The 26,407-nt window shown below is 27.0% G+C and overlaps 1 long non-coding RNA gene and 1 other non-coding gene across 2 annotated transcripts; both read right to left on the bottom strand.

The window, feature by feature from the left end:
• Window positions 1-565: 565 nt before the first annotated feature.
• Window positions 566-21,042, bottom strand: LOC129962383 (uncharacterized). Its single transcript, XR_008783889.1, has 4 exons — window positions 20,860-21,042; window positions 9,045-9,075; window positions 5,225-5,316; window positions 566-4,161 (listed from the first exon to the last, which is right to left on the bottom strand). It is a non-coding gene; the product is annotated as an uncharacterized LOC129962383 (long non-coding RNA).
• LOC129962435 (U2 spliceosomal RNA) lies at window positions 6,565-6,756 on the bottom strand. Its single transcript, XR_008783896.1, has one exon. It is a non-coding gene; the product is annotated as a U2 spliceosomal RNA (small nuclear RNA).
• Window positions 21,043-26,407: the final 5,365 nt, after the last annotated feature.

Below are 26,407 nucleotides of genomic sequence, written 5' to 3'. Positions count from 1 at the left end.
CATTTTTTAAGTATACATTTCAAGTTTTGCTTACTTATAAACTGATAAAGGGAAGAAGAAAAAGAGGGCCAAATATATTTGATTATCACATTTTATATTTGTATTGTATATTGTATTGGATAGTTTAAAATAACTTTTATTTGAAAAGATCTGGTGCAAAATCTTTTAAATACAATGAATTTGGGGGGGGGGGTCAATGTTAAATGATCAGGATAATTTTGAAATTCCATTCCAGCTAAAATATGTGTTTTATAAAAATATGAATATGCATATTATAATAACAATGATGATGATTTATGAAAGGAGGAGTTTAGAATTGATATAAAGAATTTCTTGATTCAAATTAAATTTATTACTGTACAAAATTATGGTTTCTTTATTACAGTACTATTAAGTGTGTTTTGTAAAAAAAAAAGGGGGGGGGCGAAATAATGCAGTCTTATACATGCTGTGCAATGGAAAATTATTTTTTTTTAACTATCAATTTCAGCTACTTTTCTAACCAAAAGGTTATCTTTATTTGGAATCAAGGCAATCATTTTGCCTAAAAGACCTGGATCATGAATTTAAAATATATATATATATCATTTTTGTTTTACTTTAATAGCAGCTTGATAATATTCAAAATCAATTTAATGAGAAATTAAAACTCACACCAATTCTTCAATTTCATATCCATACAAGAGTGCATATCCAAATTCATTCAAAAAAGGAAAGTACACTTGAACAAAGATGGAATAAGAATTTTACTGAACATATAAAAAGATGGACATTTATACCTATTATTCTTTAAAAGGATCATGGATTTCTAATATTTAATACCTTTTCATATCGATGACTGTTAATTAGCTTAATTTGTTGATAAATTGTAAATGTACAGAAACAGACATTTTTGCAATAAGCTCATATATACAAAGGAGAGCTGTTGCAAGAGGCATATTGTCAGTGAATTAAATTAAAGAAAAATACAGCAAGTACGATATTTAAGACATATTTATAAAATAAAGATATACTCTAGCAAGATTGTCCCATTGCATAAATAAAAATATTATTATAAGTCATACAAAGGCATGATAGCTATGACTGATAATAATGTGTAATATTACCAAACAAACTTTTGTAATATTTAAGAGTTGAAGAAACTTTCCATCAGACACAATTTTGCATGCTGTTATTCACACAGATTGGTTGCCTTTCTATTGTAAATCTGTGTTGTACATTATATTTGATGTATACTTTCCATTCATATAATTCATTCACAAGGAGACACTTTTGACCACAATCCTTTTGTTGCATTTACTTCACAACACTCACATTTATTACTTTTGGGAAACCTTTATATCAAGTATTTGAGTTTATAGACATAACTAGTTGATATATTTACTGTTTCTTGAGATTAAAATTATTTCATGTGTTATATTTTTAACTAAGAAATTATTTTTGTATAAAACATTATAAAATACAAAATCTTTTTAAAATAAATGTATTGAAATAAAGGATATTTTTTAAAAATAGTGATACAGTATTCTGGAGTCTTAAACTCGCCCAGCAAAAGGAGTACCTATCAATTCTCTTATTTGAAATCATCGATATTAAATTTTCTAAAAGTTTTGTAATAATTGAAGGATAAACCTACACTAAAAGAAAATGGATTCATTGAAAAACGAAGTTTTTAATTTTAAGATTATGTAAATTTCTTAGGAATAATTTCCTTACTTCTGTGTCAATGAACGACTTCTACCGGCTTTTGGACATTATTAAATCACTACTTTTAAACAAATAACTTGGTAAAAGGATATGTAGTAAGATAAAACATTTTTTTTTAAAAATAATGATAGAATAGTTTAAAGTTAATGGCTATTAGTGCATTAAAATTCCTTAAATTAATAACTGAAAGAAATATTATGCTTAGTTTTTTTCAATTTAGGGCAATTTTGAATCTTGGGATGTTTTTAAATTTTTTCTTTTAGAATAATTTACCCTGAATTTATTGTTAAAAAAGTTCAGGGTTAATTTCTATTTAAATAAATATTACTAAATTTTGGAAAAACTGACAATGTTTCTTCTCGTGTCTTAATGTCCAAAGTTTGGTTGAATTGGCTTAGTGCTTTAAGAGAAGATGTGTAATATACTTCTGCTAATAGGAACACCAATGATGTATTTGCTTTCATCAAAAGTTGATGAACTTTCTTCTGGGTGAACAAAAACATCCTTGTTTCATTTGCTTGTGACATTATAAAATCAAACAAGAATCAATGGGAAAAAAATGAAATAAAAAAATGCTGATTGTAAGTATAGTGAATATTGAGTCTTTGACAGAAATTGGACGATTCTCCCAAAAATTTGGTATTTATGAATCGTTTCCATGATTGATTAATGAAAAGCTGCAAGCAGAAATTTTTTTGGTGGTCCTCAAATTTACAAACTTTAACATAAATGTTTTTACAGTTATGTTATTATTTCAAATTTTCAGCACTTATGAATTGTTTTCTTAAATTCCCATAACCATAAAACATAGAATATTGAAGAATAAATCAAAATATGCTTAAAAATTTTGAAAGTTTGGATGTAAATGTGAAAGCTTGGATTCATTTTCTGCTTAGTCACTTGGACAAATTTCCATACAATCTAGGTTATTTTATTGAAGAGCATTCAAAGTAGCAGAAAGGTTATATCAGAATATCAAAGTAATGAAACAGATATCAGGATAATGAGACATGCATATGATGATATATTACTGCGAAATCTCCAACATGAAACTTCCGTTGCACTTGAAAGAAAATGGTATAAAATCTGCTTTGCCATTAATTAATTGAACAATTCCATAAATTTTTATAGCATTCAATGGCATATACACATCAAAACATATAAGAAAAATTCTGCCCTTCCTTCCCCTCCCCCTTCTTTTTGCAAAAATTAAAAGAGATGTGCATCTATAATATCTCAAGCAAATTAATTTCTTGTGCTTGATATTATTTCAAAATTATCGAGCAAAATCATTTTCAAAACTATCAATTAATTCTTTATTTTAGTAAAGTGCTAGAATAAAATATTAGAAATAATGTCCATCCATGAAGAATTTAGTAAAAGATGCATACAATGTAATAAAACATATGGATATATGTTCATAATGTTTAAAAATAAGCAACAAAAAAATTATTAGCTACGACATCCAGTAATTCCTAATTCAGCAAAATGATCTCAGAGAAGTTAATATATATATATATATATAAGCTTATTTTGTTTGAAGCAGAATGCAGGTTTGACAAGCAGTGAAGATACTTTGTATTTTTAATTTCATTTTATTCTCTCCTGGGAGACAGGTATGATTTATTTACAAGAGCAGCGCAGGACAAAAGTAGAAGTAAGAAAAAGAGCGAAACAAATTATCACTAGTTTTATATAACATGGGATTTCTGGCCACGTGTCAATTGAAAACGTGTTGACCTTGGGCTAGGGCAACAGACAGATCATTTTCACTTGAGACATACAATTGATTGCACAAGATTGTATGTCTCAAGTGTAATTTTTACACAGCTTTATACCTGGAATGGTATCAGGGAACAAGAGAACATTTTAGATAACCCCGACATGGGGTATTAAAAAAAAATTAGGCAAAAAACCGACATGGGGTATTAAAAACATTTAGAAAATTAATTTGGATTAAATTAGATATTAAGATATCATTACAATTCCCCCACCACCACAAGACTTGGAAGTATGTGAGGGCCCTTCGACACACAGCCATTCCTTATAGTGGTATTCAAGCAATAAATTAAAATTTAAAAGTATATTACAAGTGATACCCAAGTTTCCTTTACCTTTACATTAATACAGAAATCATTTTGAACAAGATTATTTAGAACATAAAAAAGATAAAGTGATATCTGTGAAAATATTAGATAAATTTAAATATTCAGCACCACCAAAATAATAATATTAAAATGTATAATATAAAAATGGTTTTCTGCAGAAACTTAGTTTATTGTCTCTTACTCTGTAAGATTGTCTGTTTTTGGTGAGGAATGTCTCTAAAGAATGCTTGCAGATAGTGTCTGTCCTTTAATGCTAGAAGGCTCACCAAAATCATCAAATGGGATATGAAATCATGGAATAATAAAATATCAACATAGTTCAGATTTTTGCATGTAACACTTGAATCTGAAAATAATAAATATGAAATTTAAATACTCATTATAACATTAATACTCAAAACAAATGACATAAAAATGTACAATTTTCAAAGAAAAACATTAACCTACTAGTTATCCAATTAGTGGTACATAGTTAAACCTTGTCCAAAATGTTTTAGTAGTGGATGAAACTTAATGACATAAAATTAGGACATCACGAAGGGTGGGACACAATTTTTATACTCTTTCTACTCTCATCCAGGAATATTTGTTTCCAAAGTGGAGAACAACATATCTGGGATAAAAATAGAAAGAAATATAAATTAATTGTGAGGTTGACCCTATACTCACATCTCAATAAGACTGCAGTATTTGAATTTATGTTGTGTTGTTGTCTATCGCAACATCATCATGAAGGGGGAAAAAAACTAACTCTTACGAGTGGAGACAACGGGTCAACCTAAGTTGGGGTTTATGTGGAAGAAACATGGAAAATACAATACTTTTTTTAAATTTAAATCTAAATTATTATTCATGACTTAATTTCAATTTTTCTGGTGGGTAATATGTTCTTAATTTTGATACATGGACAATATCAGTAGCTTTGTTTGTTAATGCATTTGATTTAGTTATTTCATAATTTACATCTGAAATTTTAGTTACTATTTCATATGGACCTGAAAATACTGGAGATAATTTTCTACAATTTGGATAATTAAATTCCTCATACATTACAATGTCACCAGGTTTGAATGGAGAATCTGTAAATCTAGCATCATATTTTATTTTTATCATATTTTATTGTATTATATTTAGCTAATTTTCTGGCTTCTTCTACTGAAAGATAGAATTGATTTTGTGTTAAGGGAGGAGAATAAGGTAAAGTACCAAATAACAAATATGCAGGAGGAAATTTTGTAACTGAATGGGGTGTTAAATTTTTTGTTTTCTGTTTCTTTTAAGAAATTTCCCTGACTTTTTCCAAATCTCTCGGAATTTCCAGTTGACTGGCCACCTTAATGATTACATAATACATGCTAATTATGTTTTTCATGTATTCTTAGTCTAGGTAAACTTGTAAATTCTCTTACTTTTTCAATGCTTGTCCATGTGTCGGCAAAAAAATATGCAATAATGTCTATCTTCATCTTCAGTGTTCAATTCATTTCTCCCTGGACCAAGTCTTAAATGAAATGAATCAGTTAGTTGTTCTTAATCATCTCGTCATCCAATAAACAAATGTGCTAGAAATTTCTAGAATTTCCTGCTTTATTTTTATTTGACTTAGAATAAGACATTACTAATTCAAATAGCTCAACTGATTTCTTAAAACTACCACAATAAACAATTAATTCTGTTGTGTTCTGAATTTGACAACTAAATATTGATGAATGATTTTCAACCTTTGTTTCAATATGCACAAGAAATGTATGGTTGAATAATACCGAAAACAAATAATTCCAGGAATAAATAAGTGAATTGAAAAAAGAAATTGTCTACATTTTGAAATGCAGTTTAAAAATGATATTTCAAAAGAAATATTTGAAACGGCTAAATCACAGTTATATGAAAGAAAATCAATCATCTGTAGGTTAATTTCTTAGAAGGTAGTCATGAAAAAAGATAAATTTGCATAGGAAATTACCTGCATGAATTAGTTTTAATTGCATCAATGCCATTTTAATTTTTTACAAATAAAAATAGCAATCTGAACATAAATTTATAAAACCCTTAAGAGTATGTTATAGTGCTACGAGATGCCCTAAAACAGATAAAAAGCATTTTAATGTAAATATTATCATACACTTCATATTTTTATAATATGTAACAAATTTTATTTCTATTTTGGAACATGGTCCCTATGCAGCATATTCAATTTTCAATTCAGTACAACTAACCAATTTTTAAGGTACAAATTGCAGGGGTTTTATAATATGTTGTTGCATAAAAAAATTAATTAAAACTTTCTAATCGACTAAATTTATCTAGAGAAGTTCACATAAAAATTCAAAAAGCGTAACTTTCAGAAAATTAATAACTAAACATGGTCACATTTCATACCTTGTTTTGAACTATTTTGCAGTTTACACTGCTCACTTACCTCTAACAAGTAAAGAATTAAACCACATTTCAATGTTTTTGGCACGTCCCTTATGTGACTCCTCAAACTACTTTTATGTATTTTAGAAGACTAGATTCAAATTAAATAACATATTATTTTATTTTGTCATTTACAGATTGTGATCAACAACAAAGGATTCCTTAGATGATATTTAAACTAAGACCTTCCGAGATCATTATCAAACCTCAATGCCCTAGACAATCAAATTTCAATACCTTATACCTCCAATTTCAAAGCCCGGACTGTCATTACAGATTCAGACCTTGTTTAGGAGTTTAGAGGGTGTTTTTATGTGTATTCTACTTTTAAATTAAGTAGGCCCGAGCCGCAGACAGTGCAATAGCGGCCGAACCTGCGCTCCAGATGCAATGAATTGCGAAACTGGAACAAGTTCCAAAAATTAGTTTAATATCGAAGGCACCTAATAGGTGCCGTATCAGATATTAAGCTGATAAGAACAGATACTACACTTTGATCTTAGCCAAAAGGCCGAGAAGCGATAACTAGTAACTGTTCTGAAACAATTATTTAAACAAAAAAATTGAAAATCACAAGTATGAAACTTTTGCAGAACCCAACATGGGAACAGCATTATCTCCAATTATTCAAAGCAAGAAATTACCTGAAATTACTTTAAAATTGTTTTTAAAACACCAAGATTAAGAAAAGAAAAATTACACATTGAAAAAAAATAACAATGTTGTTAAATATTCTAATTTTTTATATAAAAAAAATTGAAGATTTTCAAATTACCAGCATTATCTCCAATTTATACAAAGCTGAGAAACTCTTACTTGAATATTTGGTAAAAAAGAAAAGAGTAAGTTAGTTAAAAATTGTCTAGGGAGTTTATAAGTACATTGACTTTTCAAATAACAAAATAGAAAAGAATGTGATTCAGTCATGGAAATGCACCTGTCTCATAGATAGTACACTAGGTATTTATGAATTAAACTGGCAATCACATCTTCTTCTAACTGCAACTCTATAAAATAAGGTAACAGCAGAAGTGGAAATAAGTTCAGCATATCAATACCAACATAATTAAACAGAATTCTGAACGCTCAGAATTACGCACATTAACAAAGAAATTATTCAATAGTTTGAAACAATATAATTCATTATTCAAATGATGTATACTTAATATTTGTTGCTTTGGATATGTTATTAGAAAATTGTACCAAATAATTGTAATTTCATAAGAGAGGTATACATAAAAAAATAACTTCTGAATTTCAAAATTTAGCAGCTTTCAAATGTTTAGCAATTCCTAAATTTTATTTTTAAAAAACTGTACTCAATCCACATGAAAAAGCTTTTTAAAAAATTATAGGAAAATATGATTAAATGAATATGATTTAATAATTCATCACTTTATTAAATAAAAGAAACAAATTTATAAAAATTTGAGAGTAGCACAGAAAGAAGGACAAAAAAAAAAAAAAAAAAAATAGTTCTTTTATGCCAAAACCCCTTTTTTGAAGCTGGCACAAGAAAATATATTACAATGCCTCAAAATTTAACACTCATCAAATGAAGAATCTTATTCAACGAACTGTTTTAAAATTCAAAGATATCATTTATCACAAGGTTAAGAGCAGGAAAAGAACCACGTAACTCAAAATATTCATTTGAATTCCATTGCAATTAAAATCATTCATATAAATTGAATCCAAACCAAATAGGGGAAAAAATGCATTTATTTAAAACAAAATTATCATTGGCTCATTTTTTAAATGATGTAAAAATTTGTGTGATATGTTGATGCTATGAAAGAAAGACATTCATACTCAATTTTTTTCATTAAACCATTTAAAATTTTCAAAAATCCATTCTTAAAGATATTCTAATACACAAGAAGCAACGTCTGTTAAATTTCATGTTTCTAATTTCAATGTTTTACTTTATCAATCAGGACAAACCATTATATAAGATTTCACAAAAAAAAAAGGTCACCAAGAGAGGAAAAAAAATGTTAAAACATAATCAGAACTCTAAATCAAATACATGCAAAACTTTTAAAATTTCTTTCAAATTTTAAATATTAATCTAACAGAATACTTTTTCAATAATAACTACGATTAAGTTTGATTGAACCAACAAAATAATTTTTAAACAAATGGAGACATTTAAAAAACGCAGAGCAAAAGAAATTGTTACGATAGAAAACTTACGGCTTCGATGAAAAATTTAATCACACTGGATTTTAAATTGACATAATTATGTCCCACGATAAATTACAATCCAGATAAATTATAATGCAGAAAAATCTTGTAATTAGATCTTTTAAACAAATAGCCCTCGAACAACATATAACCGGAAAAGTAATCAAATGTGTAGAGTATAAAAAAAAGGCTTAGGTAATTAAAATAAATAAGTTAATAGTCTTGGACGTGTTTTGAATTTTAGAAAAACCTCCCATATTCAATATACATCTTGCTTTTCTTATTTCCCATCAACAGGGCCCATTCTGAATACTCTTTTTAAACAATCATAAAGGGTTACACAATACCAGTCAAGACTAAAATAAGGTCTTTACAATTTAAAAGATAAAGAACAACAAATTTCTTCAAAATTATAATAAAAACAATAACATTACTGAAATAAAATTGCATTACTTAAAAAAAATTCTTTTAACCAGTTATCTGCATTCAGCAGGAGTACATGTTAATCCTCAAATAATCATTTTGGTGTAGTCGCTGTGCATACACATGCAAAAAAATAATATAAATTACTGCTAAATGTAAATATTCAAAATTTTAGTACAATGAAATACAAATGTGATTTACCTGGTATGTTTCCTTCATAATACCAGTAAGCCTGCAATAAATTAAAAAATAATTAGGTTAAATTCTTCCATATATAAGTTATTCACAATACAATATATTGGTTGTTAAAATATATGTCAATTTTTTTCATCGATGCATCAGGCTTTCTCCATACTTGTATGTTGTGATTTCCCCTTTACTTTTTTTTTGCATGAGGTTTCCTCATTAATGATGGCAACAAAATAAATAAAATTTGAATTATAAAAACTTTTTGTAATTTCTAATTCATGAGAATAATGTGATATTGATAACTTTTTTAAATCATTGTCAGCAATGATCTAGTATTGACTGATCAAATTCAGTCCAACTATAAAACCTACACTTCTCATATAAAAAAATTTGTTCAACATTATATCAGTTACAACATCAAAATTTACATTTGCTTTTTCAATAATTTTCTAGCAACATTTAAGGACATTTCTTAAATTTTCAATAGCAATAACTTTTTCAACAATGAATAGTTGATGCTTTATCTAATCAAAATAAAATAAAACCTCACTTAATTATTTTTTGTAATATTCATTATGCAATTAATTGTATTACATTCTACATGTATACGTATCTTCCCCCGGCTTTGATAATGCATCATGTGAGAGACTTAAAAATAAGTTCCACAGTTAATTGGTTAGGGAAAAAAATCTGATGTTTCCCTAAATAATTCATTATGTTGCTAATTTTTCAAGATGTGTGGTGAATGAAATAACATGGAAATATTTTGAACCTGCAGAATGGATGAACTTTGGGTGGAGTATATATATTTGTGAGTTGATGTAGTTGGGAAATGGATGATTGTCCAAAATTTTGTATGGAGAATGGTTTGATTGCTTCTTTCTTCGTTATTTCTTTTATTTTGATTATGTACTGTTCCTGTTATCCAGTCTTTATATTCCCGCACACAATCTGGGATTCCACTCCTGCTGTTAGCAAAGCCATAGGATGTTTTTTCAAGTTAAAAAAATACTGCCTGATGCCTTCTTCAGATGTCAAAGGCATTGCATGCTCTAAATTTTACTCTCTACATAACGGACTGGCGCAGCCCCTTTGAAAAACTTCTTTCTTTCAAAATTGTAAGATAAGCAGTGATAGTGATCATATTTTTAAAAAAATCTCAGATAAAACAAAACTGATCATTTTAATGCAGAAAGTGGTAACTGTGCAGAAGTGTTTGTTTATTTTGTTCGCCATTTTTATTGAAGACTTGGCATTCTTGACCCAGCAAGGGGTACACTAAACTACACTTTTAACGATTTTTTAACAATAAAATGCAAAAAAGAAAAAAAAAACCATTTCCAGATTATTAGGCATAACCTCAAAATTTAAACAAGGGGGTTATTCAAAACAGCAACCTTTTTTTTTTACTTAAAAATTTGACTAAATACAATACAGTAAGGCAGCTAGAAACTAACACAAATGCATCATTTGTCAAACAACAAAACAGAATAGAAAGTGACTCAGCTATGGATTTGAAGCATGGCTGTGCTACAAATAGGACAGATTAATGGATTAAAGTGGAAATTGCAACATCTCAAATTACAACTCAATGCAACAGTATAACAAATGGTAACAAAAGAAATGAGTTCGGCATGGACAAACAAACACAAAGAATGTTTCTCGCTTATATAATTATTGAAAATAAAAAAATTGTAATAATAATTTGAAAATAATGGGATACATCAAAGTGAGTTCAATTGATGCAAACATATCTAAAACAAAAAATATTAGCCGTTAGAAAATAATACAAATTAATAGGTCTGGAAATACACAGCTTTTGCACGAGATGTACATGAATGAATTTGGATATAAGAAAATAGTAAAATATACAAGCACAATAAACTCTTTAATTGAAAAAAAAAAGTGCATATTTCATTCAGATAAATTTAAATAATAAGAAAATACAAGTGCCTTTTACAATTTTCATTGGTCTAATAAAGTATATAAAATCATTGTCTACATTAAATCATGTTCATTTTGAAAAAAATTCCATTTCTTTAAAATTTGGGTGGGGGGAGCCAATATTTTGAGACTTTCACCATGCATAGCAGTAATCTCTCGTCACATGCAAATAAATAAGAGTTAAATATTAAATTTTGTCAAATTGTCATTCTCTCTGAATGATGAAAATTACAAAAAGTCAAATAAATTAAATGAAGTCAAACACTATTTTTCAGAACAAACTTCTGACCATATATTTTCCTAAGGCATTTTATTTGTACCTCTATTTATAAATTTATGATTATAAAAAGCACTTTATGAAAGATTTTTCAAACCTACTATAATTATGCTCAAAGATATAATATATTCAATGTAAAATGATTTTTAAAAAGCATATTAAAAAATATATAATAATAAATTTTATAAAAATATAAGGAAGAAAAGGAAAAATATTTGCCAATACACCCAACACTAATATCAGGAGTTTATATTTTTGAAAAAATGAAGTCATTCTCCTTTGAATTTATTTAAAAATTTGGCAAAAATAGAAGGCACCTAATTGAAGCATTTTAAAGATCAATGCATAGCTTTATAGTTCAACTAAATAAAATATAGCTTCATGATCTTACATAAGCAGATTTTTCACAAAATATGATAAAAAAATTGTCATTCGTTCTAAATGAAGTACAAACAATTAATAGATTCTACTTGATAAATCTTTCCATACTCCAAAATGACAACAACAACAACAACAAAAAAAACTAAATTTAAAAACACACCTTAACTAAAGAATTAAAAAAAAATGGTTCAATGAATTGAAATAAAGAACATATTTGTCACATCAAAATATGTGAAATATATATTCACAATACAAATATTTTTTGAAATCTAAAATAAATAGAACCAATTATGAGCACCATACAATGAAAAAGCATCTAAATTAAGAAAATGTCTCAGAAAATAGGGAAAAAATGCATATAGATGTTTACTTCTGCACTAATTTCCTCCAGAACAGATATCCGCACTACAGAAGTCTAATAGCAGATCTATTAAAATTCCAATAATAGAAACACAGGTAATCTTAAAATTCTAATAATTACTTAAGAACGTAATTTAACACTAGAAATGAACACTTTATTAAATATTTATAAAGGAAAAGTTTTAGTTTCATAAATAGGAAACCCAACAGTAAAGATTCCATACCATACACCGATGATTTTTATTAATATCACATCAAATTAAATAAGTAATCATTTCATAACTTAAAAAAAATCTAAGTAAAAAAAAGTAAATAAAAGTAGTAAAATTAAGATTTACACCACATTCTTTAGTTTTACCGATTCTTATTTAATCAACTTCCGATTTTAAAATGATGTACATTCACTTACATCGTCATGTATTCTGAAACAAAAACGTCGCTAAACAAATTATTTTTGCGCCACAATTTGCTTTAAAATTTAAATGATTGGATAACATTTGAAAAACACTGTATCAAAAGTTTATTGGGAAGAAGAGAAAGAATATTCAAGACAAGAAATAATTTTAAAAACTGGTGCACCTAGCAAATCGGTTCCAAGATTAGAACATTTTTTAAAAAACAATATGGCGATTAATGTTAACCCTTCAATCAACTCTAATAATACAAAACTATTAGTTAATAAAATAATTACTTATAGCTCAGAAACAAACAGTACAACTATTCTTAATCCAAATAACACAAAAGTAAACATTTATTAACAAAGAAAACTTACCATTTAAAGAAAAATCCTCTAATTCTTGAAAACAAAATGTTACTCCGAAAAATCTATGTCGCATTTCGCGCTGCCACAGAACAAAAAGCCTAATTATCATACCGGTTGACAGTTAAGAACTATTCTGTGCTTTAATGCAATTCCACTCATCAGAGTCATCCCGATATCAAGGTTGGTATATTTCCCGAAATAAATATTTCTAAAAAGTTAATATAATTATTATTAAGTTAATAATGACTTAAGATGAATGTTTGAAAAATACGAAACTTAGTAGCTATATCTTTTATTTTAGAAATCGACAATTGATGGCGGTCCAATCGCGAGTATTCCGTTTTGTTAAAATACACAGTGACTGGAAATCCATTTGATTAAGAACTGAAGTGGCAAATTTAAATCAGATTTATTTCTTAAAAATTCCAACTAAACGGCAACCAACCATTAATACAAGTATTAGGAGAAATCAACAAATTTATGTAGAAGGATTCCAAAGTAAAAATGATTAATGCTAATATATAAGAAATTGGATATAAAAATATACCAAACATTGGCAAATTCCTTTAAAATAAATTATTGAAAATCAAATTTTTGTATAATTAATTATATAACTAATAAGAAATTTTAATAAAATAAATGATGCATTAAACAATTAAAACATTAAAACAATTAGTAAGCAAGCAACTGGCATTAGCAAATAAGCTATATAGAGCATTTCAAATATAACAAAACTTCAAATTAAAAACAACAGAATTTGCAAATTATTTTTTAAGATAAATTTATTTATTAGCTTTTCTGAATGAATATAAAAATGCTGAGAAGTCCTTGAGTAAATTAAGGGCCTTAAAAAATTATTCAGAAAGCATCAGATATATAAAAGTATAAATATGCATATAATCGACAAAAACATCTTAGCAATTTTTAATTTTTATTTTGAAGTAGCAATAAAAAATATATATCTTCAGTAATAATAAAGATAAATGTGTGCTGGTATGCTTACAGTCCTGATCATTTGAACCAGAATTACCAAACTTTGGCAAATATAAACTTTTGCCAGAAGAATGTGCACTTCATAGTGATTTTTTAAAAATTTTAATTAAAATTTTATCATATTGTCTGAGTTATGTTGCAGTTCAATAGCTACTTGCTTAAGCTTCGAGCTGTATCTCAGGGGAAAGTAAGACCTACAATTAGAAAAAAAATGCATTTAAATTTATGTAGGTAAAAAATTTGGATAGCAAAATTATTAAAAATGAAACATGAGGCAATGCAAGTTTAAGGAAACTTAATTTTTCTGAGAGTGACAAAATGTAAACAAAAAGAAAGATCTGAAGTCCCAGCAGATGGTAGAAAAGCATTTAACTGAATGTCATTGGGATATGCAAGGTGGAAGGAAGTGATGTTTCTATTTGCTGACAGAGTCAATAAGCTGCTGCTTACATTGCACATTATTTTCAGTGTTTTTAAGATTTTTACTATTATATTAAATTTTGATTATAGAATAATCTTTTCATTTCCGAAATCATATATTAAAAAATATCTTTCATACCTCCTATATTCAAAAAATAGGATTTTTCAGTGATTTGGGACGGGGATTTGCAATTTAAAATAAAACAAGATTTTAATGCTTTTTAGTGTTATTTTAGAAAACACTATAGCACCAAAATGATTTTTACATCTTAAAATTTTAAATTATCTTCGACCAGAATGTCTCAGGAAATTGGCCAGAAAAATGATCAATATCTTTTCAAAGATGCCATTTTTTTTTTTTTTTTTGCCTAAATTTTTGAACTTTTTATTTTTACTCATTTGTTTAAAAAAGGGTTTGAAAAGCATATTCACAACAATATTTTTCAATGGCAAAATAAAAATCAAATCATTTTCAATGTTGCTATTAATATTTCATCCTAACCTATTTTTTTCCTCTCATTTTTGATGATGAAGATTTGGCTCCTTTTTCAGGTTGAATAGGTTTCAATACAAGGCATACTTTTAATAAAATATTTGAAATTTTGCTTTCATTTGCAATTAAGGTTTAACTTCAAAATTAAGCAATGATGAAATATTTTTCAGATGTTTTTTACCCTATTCTATAATATATTTGTATACATAGAGGAAGAAAATTAGGGAAATAAACAGTGTCATTAACAAAATAATATAAGATTTCTAAAATAGTATGAATTACAAGTCTATCAAAATTAGTAATTTAAAAATACTTTTAAGAAAAAGAAATTGTCACATTTATATAAAATAATTAAAATTTTTAGTAACCATTAATTTATGGCAGTGGCAGATTTCCACACATGTGTTGGAGGCAGTTCCCTCATTACTTAAGACCTGAAGGGGCCTCAAAATCCATATCATAATTCTAAATTGGTAGTTTTTTTTTTTTTTTTGCAAACTTGCACAAAAAAAATTTTTTTTTGCCTTTCACTTAGAGAGAGAAAAAAAAACCCTCAATAAAAATAATGAGTCAAATGAAACGTAGGGGGACTAACTATAAATAAAAAAAAAACCAAAAATATATATATAATTTCAAAAGTAGCGATATTCGAGAAATTTCTAAGATATAAAAAAACTATAAAATACTGGGGCCAACCAAATATCAAAACCATTTTTTCCAAACAAATTACAATTTGATTAGCAAAGTCATATGATTTGAATATTATTAACAACAGAGAGGGATATGGCATACTGGAATGATCTAAATGCTTTTTTAGAAACAAATGAGCCATTGTGTTTTATTTATTCGATTTACAAGGATAATGTACTCGAATGCATTATAATTAAAATGAACTTTCTGTCAAATTTCAGAATATTTCACTTAGAATTTATTTATTTCAAATTTGTGTGCAGATCCGTGTGATCCGTTTTTTCTTTTCGTTGGTTAACTGACTCGTAAGTCAACAATTCTCAGCTAACATAAGATAAAGAAGAAGAAAAAAAAGAGCCCCCATTTACAAGAAGAAAAAAACTCTTTAGATTTATTTCCAACATAGAAAAATAAAAGCAATTAAAAAAATGCACTTCGTGCAATAGCTTTCATCAAAATATATATTACAAAAAAAGTTGTGGAAATTTTATTATTTTGCAGCAAATATCTTGTGAATTGTATTTATTATTCAATAGATGAAGAATTACTGTCAGCTAAAGGCTGGAGTTTTAATTAAAGTGAACTCAGTTATGAGAATACTAATATTTATTAGAGCCAAAGAATAGTTCTATTTTTTTCAATTCATTAGTATTTTTTTTTTTTCTCATACTAGATAAGAAAAATTTTTTTACTTCTTCTTTCTTTTTCTGTAAACAGTACTTAGATTCAGGGGGAAAAAAACTGTTTGACTAGGGAATTACATTTAAATGACGAAACATCTTCATTCTGGAAATTTTAAAATATTAGTCTCTTTAAATGCAGATACGTGTTATAATCAATGTATGCTACAAGTAACAAGTTTATCTTATCTTTCACACATTAATATTTACAATATTCAAATTGTAGATTGTTTCAGGAAATTTAACAACTGTTGCAGTCTCACGATTTAATGAAAACTGTTCATTTCTCGAAAAATAAATAACAGGTTTGGAATTTTTTAAAATCTTTTTTTGTTAATGTTGAAAATATACTTTTTATTTTTGTTGGCATCATATATTTTGAAAGCATGCCAAATGTTTCAGAAAAATTACATCCTTAAGAAGTAAAGCATCTTAAGTATTTTTAAAGAACAATATATATATATATATATATATATAGAGAGAGAGAGAGAGAGAGAGAGCTCTTTATATATACAAATATATCTAATAATTATGTGGCAAAATTTAATAATTTATTTTAGTTTTTTTTTCCCATTTTAATCTAATGCTATATAATTCGAGAAAAAAAAATATATAGTTCTGACTTTCATGTGTGTTTGTTCTTTTTAGTAAAATGTATGCGTGTCGAAACAAAATCTTTTTAACAATGTTCAAAAGCATTGACAGTAAATGAAATTGAGGCAACATGTGCAATTTCTTCTTTCTACACTGGGGCACATTTACTAGCCGGAATGGTCTTGCAATTTGATAATGCCTCCAAATCTGTGAAAAAGGTCGTTGAAGTAGGTAGACTCGCATAAATTTATGTCAAAGAAAAATGCATAAATTCTTTATATCACTCTATACCTACAAATCCCACTAGTCAATTACCTAACTGTTACCAAAGGTTCACGACAAGAGAAAGAACAAAGACTATTTCTTTTTTCAGTCGATGTAGTTGCAAGACATTGAAAAATACTGCAACTTGTACAGTTATAATTGCTTTAAGACAGGTGAGCAAAATTCTTAATTTAATAAAATAATGATTTGTTGTACTAAATATTTATTTATAAAACTATTATTTTTTAACTATTTCTAAGAAAGTTCAGCAAAAATAAACTATTAATGAATGTTCATGATAAAATAAAAAAGAGCATTAATTCTCTTTGACTATCATAAAATTTATTATAACAAATAGAAATTCTGTTTGAGTTTGGTTACAAAGCAATTTTCGATTTATGACAAGAAAATAACAAATTTGATTGCAAGAAGTAACAGGATTTTACTCTTTTCCACATGACATTAAAACAATGACTATGGTTTTGGAGTAAATCAGCAAAATATTTATTCATTAATCATATATTTGATAGCATTAACTCTTTTTCTTTCTAACAAATTAAATTCCAGTGAGTCCTTTAAAATTATTTATTACACTAATTAATAAATTTAGAAAATTATTAATTTTGTAACCACAGTAGAATAGATTGCTAATAAGACAATAACAGCCTTAAACTGGCATGAAATGTTATGTTTTTAAATTATATTATTTAAAATTTTAAAAGTAAAGGCTTAGTTAACTTATCCAAATTTTCCAAGTCTCGAAATATTTGCCATTTACTATATTTACAAATACATCTTGTAAATAATACAATATAAAATCTATAGTCCAAATAACATGTTGATGCTAGTTTTCCTCTGTTAACTATAAGGGTAATCAGTTTTAAATGTTCTATTTTATTTTTAATCCTTTTGAATTGGCAGCTATAGATCTCTGCATAACCATGCAAGCAGATTAATCAAATTTTTAAGTAATAATTTCAGTGTTGCAATCATAGATCTTTATGAAAATGCAAATATTTTTTTTTATTTTGTTTTACAACATAGTTTTTATCAGTCTTTAAAAGTGGTTGATAAAAGGTAATAGATTTCTTTTTTACTTCTGATGGGAGAATTTGTGATGTAATGAAAAGAGGCAAAACGTGGTAAATACGAGAGTGGCAATTACGAGATAAAGGCAAACGGAAAAAAAAAATCACCAAGACTTGTATGTAGGTTAAAGGAAAAACTAAGTGTTATAACAAAATTGTCAGATATACTACACTCAAAATTTTCATCGGTGTTCTCAAGTGTAAAGCTTATTCGGTATTTGGTTAATTTTCCAAAAAGAACAAACTTACAAATTAAGAAGCTGCTCAAAAATTTAAAGAACATTGTTCATGGAATATTGAATCTGAATTTGGTAATGAAATAGTATATATTAAGTTGTACATATTACAACTTCTTGAAGCAAATCTAGGAAAAATAGTGCCTGCAGAGGATTCTTAAGATTAGTTTATATGGTAAATTCAATTTTCCCAAATGTAATGGCTGTGTTGAATGCAATGTGTACAAATGTTTAAAGGATCAGAAATACAAGCAGTTTCACAAAACTAAGGCTGTTGAAAAACTGTTATGGTTTGTCAATAATTCAAGTAATTTTCTGACTATTATGGCCAATGAATATGATGTATGAAAAAATTTGATTTCCAAGATAGTTTAAAAGAATATGTATAAAAGAAATTGAGGTAAGTTACAGCATAAGACAGAGCATAGTATAATAATCAAAGATATAAATATAAAATAAGGTTTGTTTTATAATTCTATCATAAAATATTTTTAATTTTTCAAAAACATCCAATCATGTAAGTAAAAAGTGTTTAAGCGATGTTAAAAAATTCTACTACTACATATTTCAATTTTGGCTTCTTTACTAAAATAAAAAATTTTGATTTACTATAACATTTTTTTTTTTTACTTAATAATCCTTAATGAAAAATCTTTAAGTCAACAATTTTTAAATAATTAATTTGTCCATTAAATAATTTTCAATTATTATTTTTGATAATAATGAATTTATTAACTTAATTTTAAACTTAAGAATTAATTAATTAAAGTAAGATACATTACTAATTTAATTATTTTAATATGCATTTTCACTAAAAAAAATTAAGATACTGATATGCAGTTGAAATACCATTCAGTTCAAGAGACAAAGAACATTAGCACTGTTTAGTCCAGTTCGAATGGAATATAAATAAGAATATTTTCCCTCAACAGTTCTTGATATAGAATAAAACTCGTTATAGTTAATAAAAAAAATTGGGGGCTTATGAACTCAAACAATTTTTTTAATTGAATAAATTGCTTTAAATAAAAACTTAAATAAATAAAACCTATTTGCCAAGAATGATTTTTCAGTTTCAAAATTTGAATGCTTGGAAGAGCAAATAAGTTTAATTCATGTTACTTTCTAATCATCATACAATTTACCCAGAAGAGGGTCTCAGAGTAATTTAGCATCTGTGGCCTCAAGTTCTCAAAATCTGCCATTGCATACCAAATGGTCACAAAAGCTGGAATATCAATATTATGTTAATAAAAAATTTTAAAAACTGTAAATAAAATCATATTGCAAATACCAATCAAAACTGTTTAATCAGCAAAGTTCCACACTACTGATTTAATCATGCCTACAATAAAGATTTATTATTTATATGATTTTTAATAAACATAAATTATTAATAATACTAAAATATGAAGCAGAAAAGAAATTAGAAAATATAAAAAAATATTTTAAAGCAGAAGAATGCATATATGGTAAATAAATTTTGATGTGCACGAATGAAAATATATCAAATCTTTTTCATCTAAAAATGGTGATGCATGTCTTTATATTCAATAATTAAAAAGTCCACAAAAGAATGATTGCCATAAAATCTGAGATGAAATAAATTTCTATTATGTAGGTTGTGTATGAATCTACTTACAATAATTACACATTTAAGAAATTAATTTTAATTACATATTTATGCTAGTTATATGATAAATGAATAAATTAATTTCGAAATGATAATAAAGAATGATTCCATAACACCTAATGGGAAATACCGAAATGGGTGGATCCTAGCACAGTCCACCTCTTGGCGTCTTTTTGAATTCTCGCCAAACGAGTGGCGATAACGTCACCAATGTGGCAATCTACACAGATTTCTTTTATTTATTTTTTTATTATATTTATTTATTATTTATTTTGTTTTTATTATTTATTTATTTATTTTGTTTATTATATTTATTTATTTATTTATTTTATTATATTTATTTTCTTTTATTTATTATTATTTCTGGCCTTCAAGTATCGTTTTTTAATTGAAAAATAATAATAACAAATATTCAATTAGTAGTCAACTTGGCGAGATTTCAAATAAGTCGCCAAGAGGTGGGCCCATCTAGGATTTTACCTTAAAATATTACATAAGAAAAGTTGCATCATTCAAAAGCTAAGGTTAATTTATTTCATTTACGAAATGAAAATATATGTAGTTATAATGTCATCACCAAAATGGCAATATATTCGCCTAATGCGAAGATCTCGCCAATCGTCTGTTTTCAAGAATTGATCAACTCCGAATTTCGGAAGTTATGGATCGAAAAAGTTTTTGGTTCCTTTAAATATTTTGTTTTGTTAAAATGAAATTATTTACAAGAGGGAAATGCAATAATTCATTATAGTACTAAGTTAATTTAAAAGAAGAAAGAAAGAAAATGCAGCATATGTGGTTAATATTTCATAAAAACAAGCTCGTATTTCCGATAAAATTATCCACAGTTACGAAAACAAAAACATGCAACTTAATATATTCAAAATGTCATCGAAAAATAACAGTTGAATAGGAAAACAATACTTGTTAAAATCCGTAAGAGATATAATGAATTTCTGATTATTCCTTTTACTAATGGAAGAAAAACGGTAAAAAACTCTTTTAACTTACCGCTTAACTATAATAAGTTACGAAAAAATAATGAACATAAAAAAAAATATGCTTTAAAAGCGATCATAATTAATTCGACTCTTCCTTACGCATATAGAGAATAATTTTAACTCCAATACTGTGGAATATAGCGACTAAATCTATTCCCTACTCAGAAAGAAACAGGTCTGTACCAGAAACAGAAAGCAATACACAACCGAAACTGAAACTTAAGGTATAAGAGGTTACAGTTAAGCATTTCTGCCGGTTAAAAACGACTCGAAACATAACGATTCCATTTTGGCAGTTTTCTTTATTGGCAAAAGAAAACTGCTACAAAGGAATTTCAGCATATAAAAATCAAAATGAATAAAACTCAAAATTCGTCTTTCGGAAACTTCTTTTATACAAAGCAAAAGAAATTACGATGTCTGGAATCAACGCAGCTGCAGCGAGTAAAATCAAAATTTCAAATTATAGCAATTAATCCATTTATTATTACATTCTCGTATACGAAACATGTAGAAAGTAGTGCAACCGTCATAAAAGTGGAATTTGAGGTTTTGGCGAATCTCCATGTTTTAGATCTCTATGAGTGCGAAAAACATGTCCGTTTGTCTGCCTGTGATAAAGATAACTCAAAAAGGCCTTGAGCTAGACAAATGAAATTTGGTATATGGTTTTTACACTAAATTTGTAAATTTCTATCAAATTTTGAATGAAATCCGTTCAGAAGAAGTCTATCTGTCCGGCTGTTCGAATATAAATTAACACGATAACTACAAATCGGAGAGAGCTATACAGAAAAAAAAAATCCCTACCCATATTTGCTATCTATAGTGTAAACACTTATGAAATTATGAATCAAATCCAACAAGGAGGTAACTGTCTATCGGACTGAATTTTCAGAAACAAGTAAACTGATAACTCAAAAAACGCAACGACTTAAATATATCATATTTGGTATAGGATTCTGTGCTTACAAGTAAAGTTTTCTATCCAGTTTTTGTTTCAATCGGCCAGGGAGAATGCTCTAATATTCAAATTCGATTTTTGAAAACTTTAAAATCTCGACAGGAATTAATCGCCAAAAAACTCACAAGAATCACGCGATAGGTTTAGTGAAATACTAAGGTCAGGTCTGAAGATAATATCTCGTAACTATAGTACGCCAATGCCATGTAGGGTTTTCTCAGGTAAAACACCTTGCTTGAGTATCCGACGTGATTTATTAGAGAATGGGCACGAAAGTTTTGGTAAGACTACTACAGCTGGTTCGTTATATAGCGATATGATATGCGCTAGGGTAGAGAACCTGGGACCTTGTGGTTCGCAGTCCAGTAACTAAACCATTATGCAAAAGCAATTGCTCGTGCAGCGTAGTTGTTAACTGGCTTATATGCTATTCACCACAATTATAAGCAGGTTCTGATGATCAACATTTAATTTTAAAGGGAAAATCCCTCACTTTTACTTTCTCAGATATAAAATATACAAAAAGGAATTATTGTAATTGTAAAAAAAAAATTCAAACTGGAGATATTTTGGTATTTTGAGCCATTTGTACAATTTTGAAATACCAGTATTCAGAAGTTTAAATACCCTTTTTTTCTTTTGTATTTACTAGAAATTTTTTAAATTGTCTCCACTATATGTTCAGCGATCGCAACATTGTAAAATAGTATATATTTTTGTTTTTATGTCTCCCTAACGGGCGAAATTAATTAGACTGTGAATAAAAAGTTGCATCGTACAATCAAGAGAAGTGATAAAATTCCGTTTGACAACGGATTGTAAAGCACTCCGCGCTTTTGAGCATGCGTTAGGATGGGCTTAATTCGACGAAATATGAGGAGAGGAATTATGAAAGGAGTAGATGTTTACATTTAACAATGAAGAATGAGAGTGTTATTGAGAATGAAGATAATGACAGTGTAATTGTTGAAGATATTGCTGATAAGGATGAAATATTAATCCATCAATTATTGCTTACTATAATTTATAAATTTCGAAAAATTATTAAGATATTTAAACGTTCCCCTACAAAAGTCATATTACAAAAATATATACTAACTGAAAAAAAAAAAAAAACAGTATATATGTTAATATTAGAAACGTTAAAACACGTTAGAACAGTTTACTTCAAATGATGGAACGATTTTTGTAACTGAGAAATCCATTCCAAAAAGTGATAATCGATTTAAACCTGCAAATTAATTTTTCAGATTGTGAATTCGACTTAATATCCAGAACTGTATCAGCTCTACTTCCTATAAAACTGGCTGTTGAGGCATTATGTCGGAGAGATCCTAATTTATTAACAGCTAATGCAACAATACATTTCACGTTGCAGTCACTGAAAGAACAGCACACACCACTAGCTGAAGAATTATATATTACATTGAAAAATCGCACAGAAGAAAGGCATACCGAAATAAAAAAAAAAATGTTTTACGGTATTTTCATGATTATAATGATTTTAAAAATGAAAAAGAAGAAAAGTGACTAACCAATTCACATCTGATCAAGTTTATAGTACATTTTCTTACAATTTTTTACCCACAAAACCTATCCACATTCAAAAGAATTCGGTTCAGTTATCGAAAATTATGATGACACTAATGTCGATAGTGAAAAGGAATTGTCTTTTGAACAAAAATTATAATTAGCGATAAATAATAAAAAATAATAAAAATTTAAAAAAATCACCAAATTAAAATGGGGTCAATTCACGGTCACGTGTCATGTACCAAACAAACCGCTTCTGTTCAATTTTCAACCGTTCTGCGCATGTTGTGATGTCTGCCGATAACGTTGATGAAATCGTTTAGTAAATATTACGCTAGCCGATCAATTATTAAAAACTTCTGATTTTTTTTAAAGATATTATTTTGAATTATTTAATCCAAATTTTCGTAGTTATATAATTTTATTTTTTATATTAAAATTTTAATTAGTATTTTCAATGGAATTGTTGTTTTTGCATAATTAATTAACATCGCTTTTTAATTCGTTTGGTGCCGCTATATTCTTTCCTTTTTTATCCAAAGGATACATTTTGACAAATGACTATGGCAGTGTTTTTGAAAAATTACATATGTTCTTTTTTACATATTTAAATATTATTGAATGTTAAATCTTATGAATATAGTTCCCCCAGTTAGTTCTTTTTAAAAATAATTATTAGTCTTAGATAAGTTAATATTTTAAAGCTTACTAATAAAATTATTATATTTTTTTTCTTATGTAATTACTTTTATAAATATTGAGACTTTGATGTTATCAGTTTGCTCAGAGGAAAGAACATAAAACTCAAATTAGTATATATTGAATAAATTATGTTTACAATTTCAAATTATGAAATATAAAAGGCATAAATACCTTTTTTTTAAATCTATGCAATTTATGAATCAGTTATTTCATTTTAATTTGTAGAAATCATTAAAGGAAAACAAACAAAATCACATTTTCATAATTTTTATTTACACATTACATATATATATATATATAAAATATATATGATATTTATTTGGAAAAATAGAATCAAATGGATATTTTAATGCACTCACTAATTCAAAAAAACTATTTACTATTTATCAACATTTATTTTTCTAGACACTTAGAAATAATATAAACACAGTATTACAAGAATCTCAATGTAAATGATGAAATCAGTTTTGCTCAACAGAAACATCCTAGATACTAAACATTTTTTTTATCACCAATAAAAACATAATGTTGAACAATATACTTTTAAAGCAGAACATTTATGATTTTTTTTAATGCTAAAGTTACATTGATAAAATTTACATTGAATGAATATCATAAAATAAAACAAAAACATATAATACAGTAAATTTAATAAACAAGAATAAGGTCATGATATATATATATATATATATATATATATATATATATATATATATATATATATATATATATATATATATATATATATATATATATATATAGTGAGAGAGAGAGAGAGAGAGAGAATTAAAATAGGATGTAAACAGTAGTTGAAAGAAATACTTTTATGTTTTTACAGAATTTTATAATTCAAGATTGATATGTTAAAGAAATATAAAAAAAAAAAAGAGTCCAATATTTTCTGGAATGAATCTCTTTCTTTCTTACAGAATCCCGAAGTTCTTGTAGCTCATTTTGCAAATTGCTGATCCTGTCAATTATTTCAGAAAAAGTAATAGTCTGGGAAGAAGCAGAGTACATTCCACTGAAATCAGAATTCATATAATTTTGCTTAGTAATCTGTGCTTAGTAATCTTTTGCTTAGTAATTAGTATCAAATTAAGAGCACTTTTAATAAAATACATCAATTATATATATATTATAACAGTCAATAAGAAAATTGGATTTTCAGTAGTTGGTAAAGGATTCACTTACTAAATAAATCTTTAAGAAATTTATTCACTTCCACCTAAGTTTAGCATTATAGCAGTTGTTATTTTTGCAACAGGAATTTGTTTACGTACGTTAATTAAATTTAGATAAAATTTTGTAGAAAAATGCAATTTAATATTCATATAAACATTTTAAAACCTTCTAAGCATATTCAAAATTATCAGAAATTTCATTAAATGTGAATAAATTAAATTAGAAATGCACTCATGTTTTTGTTTGATTGTTTTTGATGGCAAATCGCTTACCGATTTCTTTTTCTTCGAATAGTTTTTCTAACAAATTACTGGAACAGCTATATTTAATAAATGGACACACACTGAATGAATTCTTCAAAATGATCGGAGCATATCACCGACTTCGAAGGCTTGAAAAAATCTATACCAAAGCTATCAACCCAAGTCAGGATTGTTGAAAGGAAAATAAGAAAACATTTTATCATGGCAGTCACTTGTGTTTCGCATTAAAGCATGCATATATCAGCACACCAATATTTCCTCTGTTAACACATAATAAGAGGAAAGAAAATGATTCAAAAATTAGAACTCCAAATGTAAACAAAAAATCCGCTTCATACTTGGCGGAGAACGTTAATGGCAGACTGCTCGAGGAAAACGGTGCGGATGAAACTTAAATGTCATGCGCAAGAGGTACATGACATGTGACTTTTACGTCACATGAATTGACCCCATACAATACAAAAATCAGCTGTATCCAAAACCATCCAACAAGAAATCGATTTATTTGAAGATGAGGGATTTAGAGGTAAATACTTGGAAAAAGTATATCGCGCATTGCTAACAATACAACTAACTAGCGTAGATGCCGAAAGAGCGTTTTTGACAGCTGGTAATTTTTGTACAAAATTACGTTCCAAGCTTAATGACAGTACAATGGATGCATTATGTTTTTTAAGATCACATTTTAAAAATTTGTAATAGTACCACAGACTGAATAGTGATATTTACACTTTTTGTGATTTAAATAAACAAGATGTTCCTTAACTTTTTTTTGATTCTTTATATACTGTTATTGTTTATAAGTTACAAATTATTTTTTGTGATATTTACACTGTCTAATAAAACTGGCAAATAAAACAAAGAAACATCTGTATTTTCTTTCCTTTTTTAAAATATCTACTACCGGTATT

This window comes from Argiope bruennichi, chromosome 2 (genome assembly GCF_947563725.1).
Source record: "Argiope bruennichi chromosome 2, qqArgBrue1.1, whole genome shotgun sequence".
Lineage (NCBI taxonomy): Eukaryota > Metazoa > Arthropoda > Arachnida > Araneae > Araneidae > Argiope > Argiope bruennichi.
Note: the sequence above shows the minus strand (reverse complement) of the source record. Positions and strands in the feature narration are given on the sequence as shown.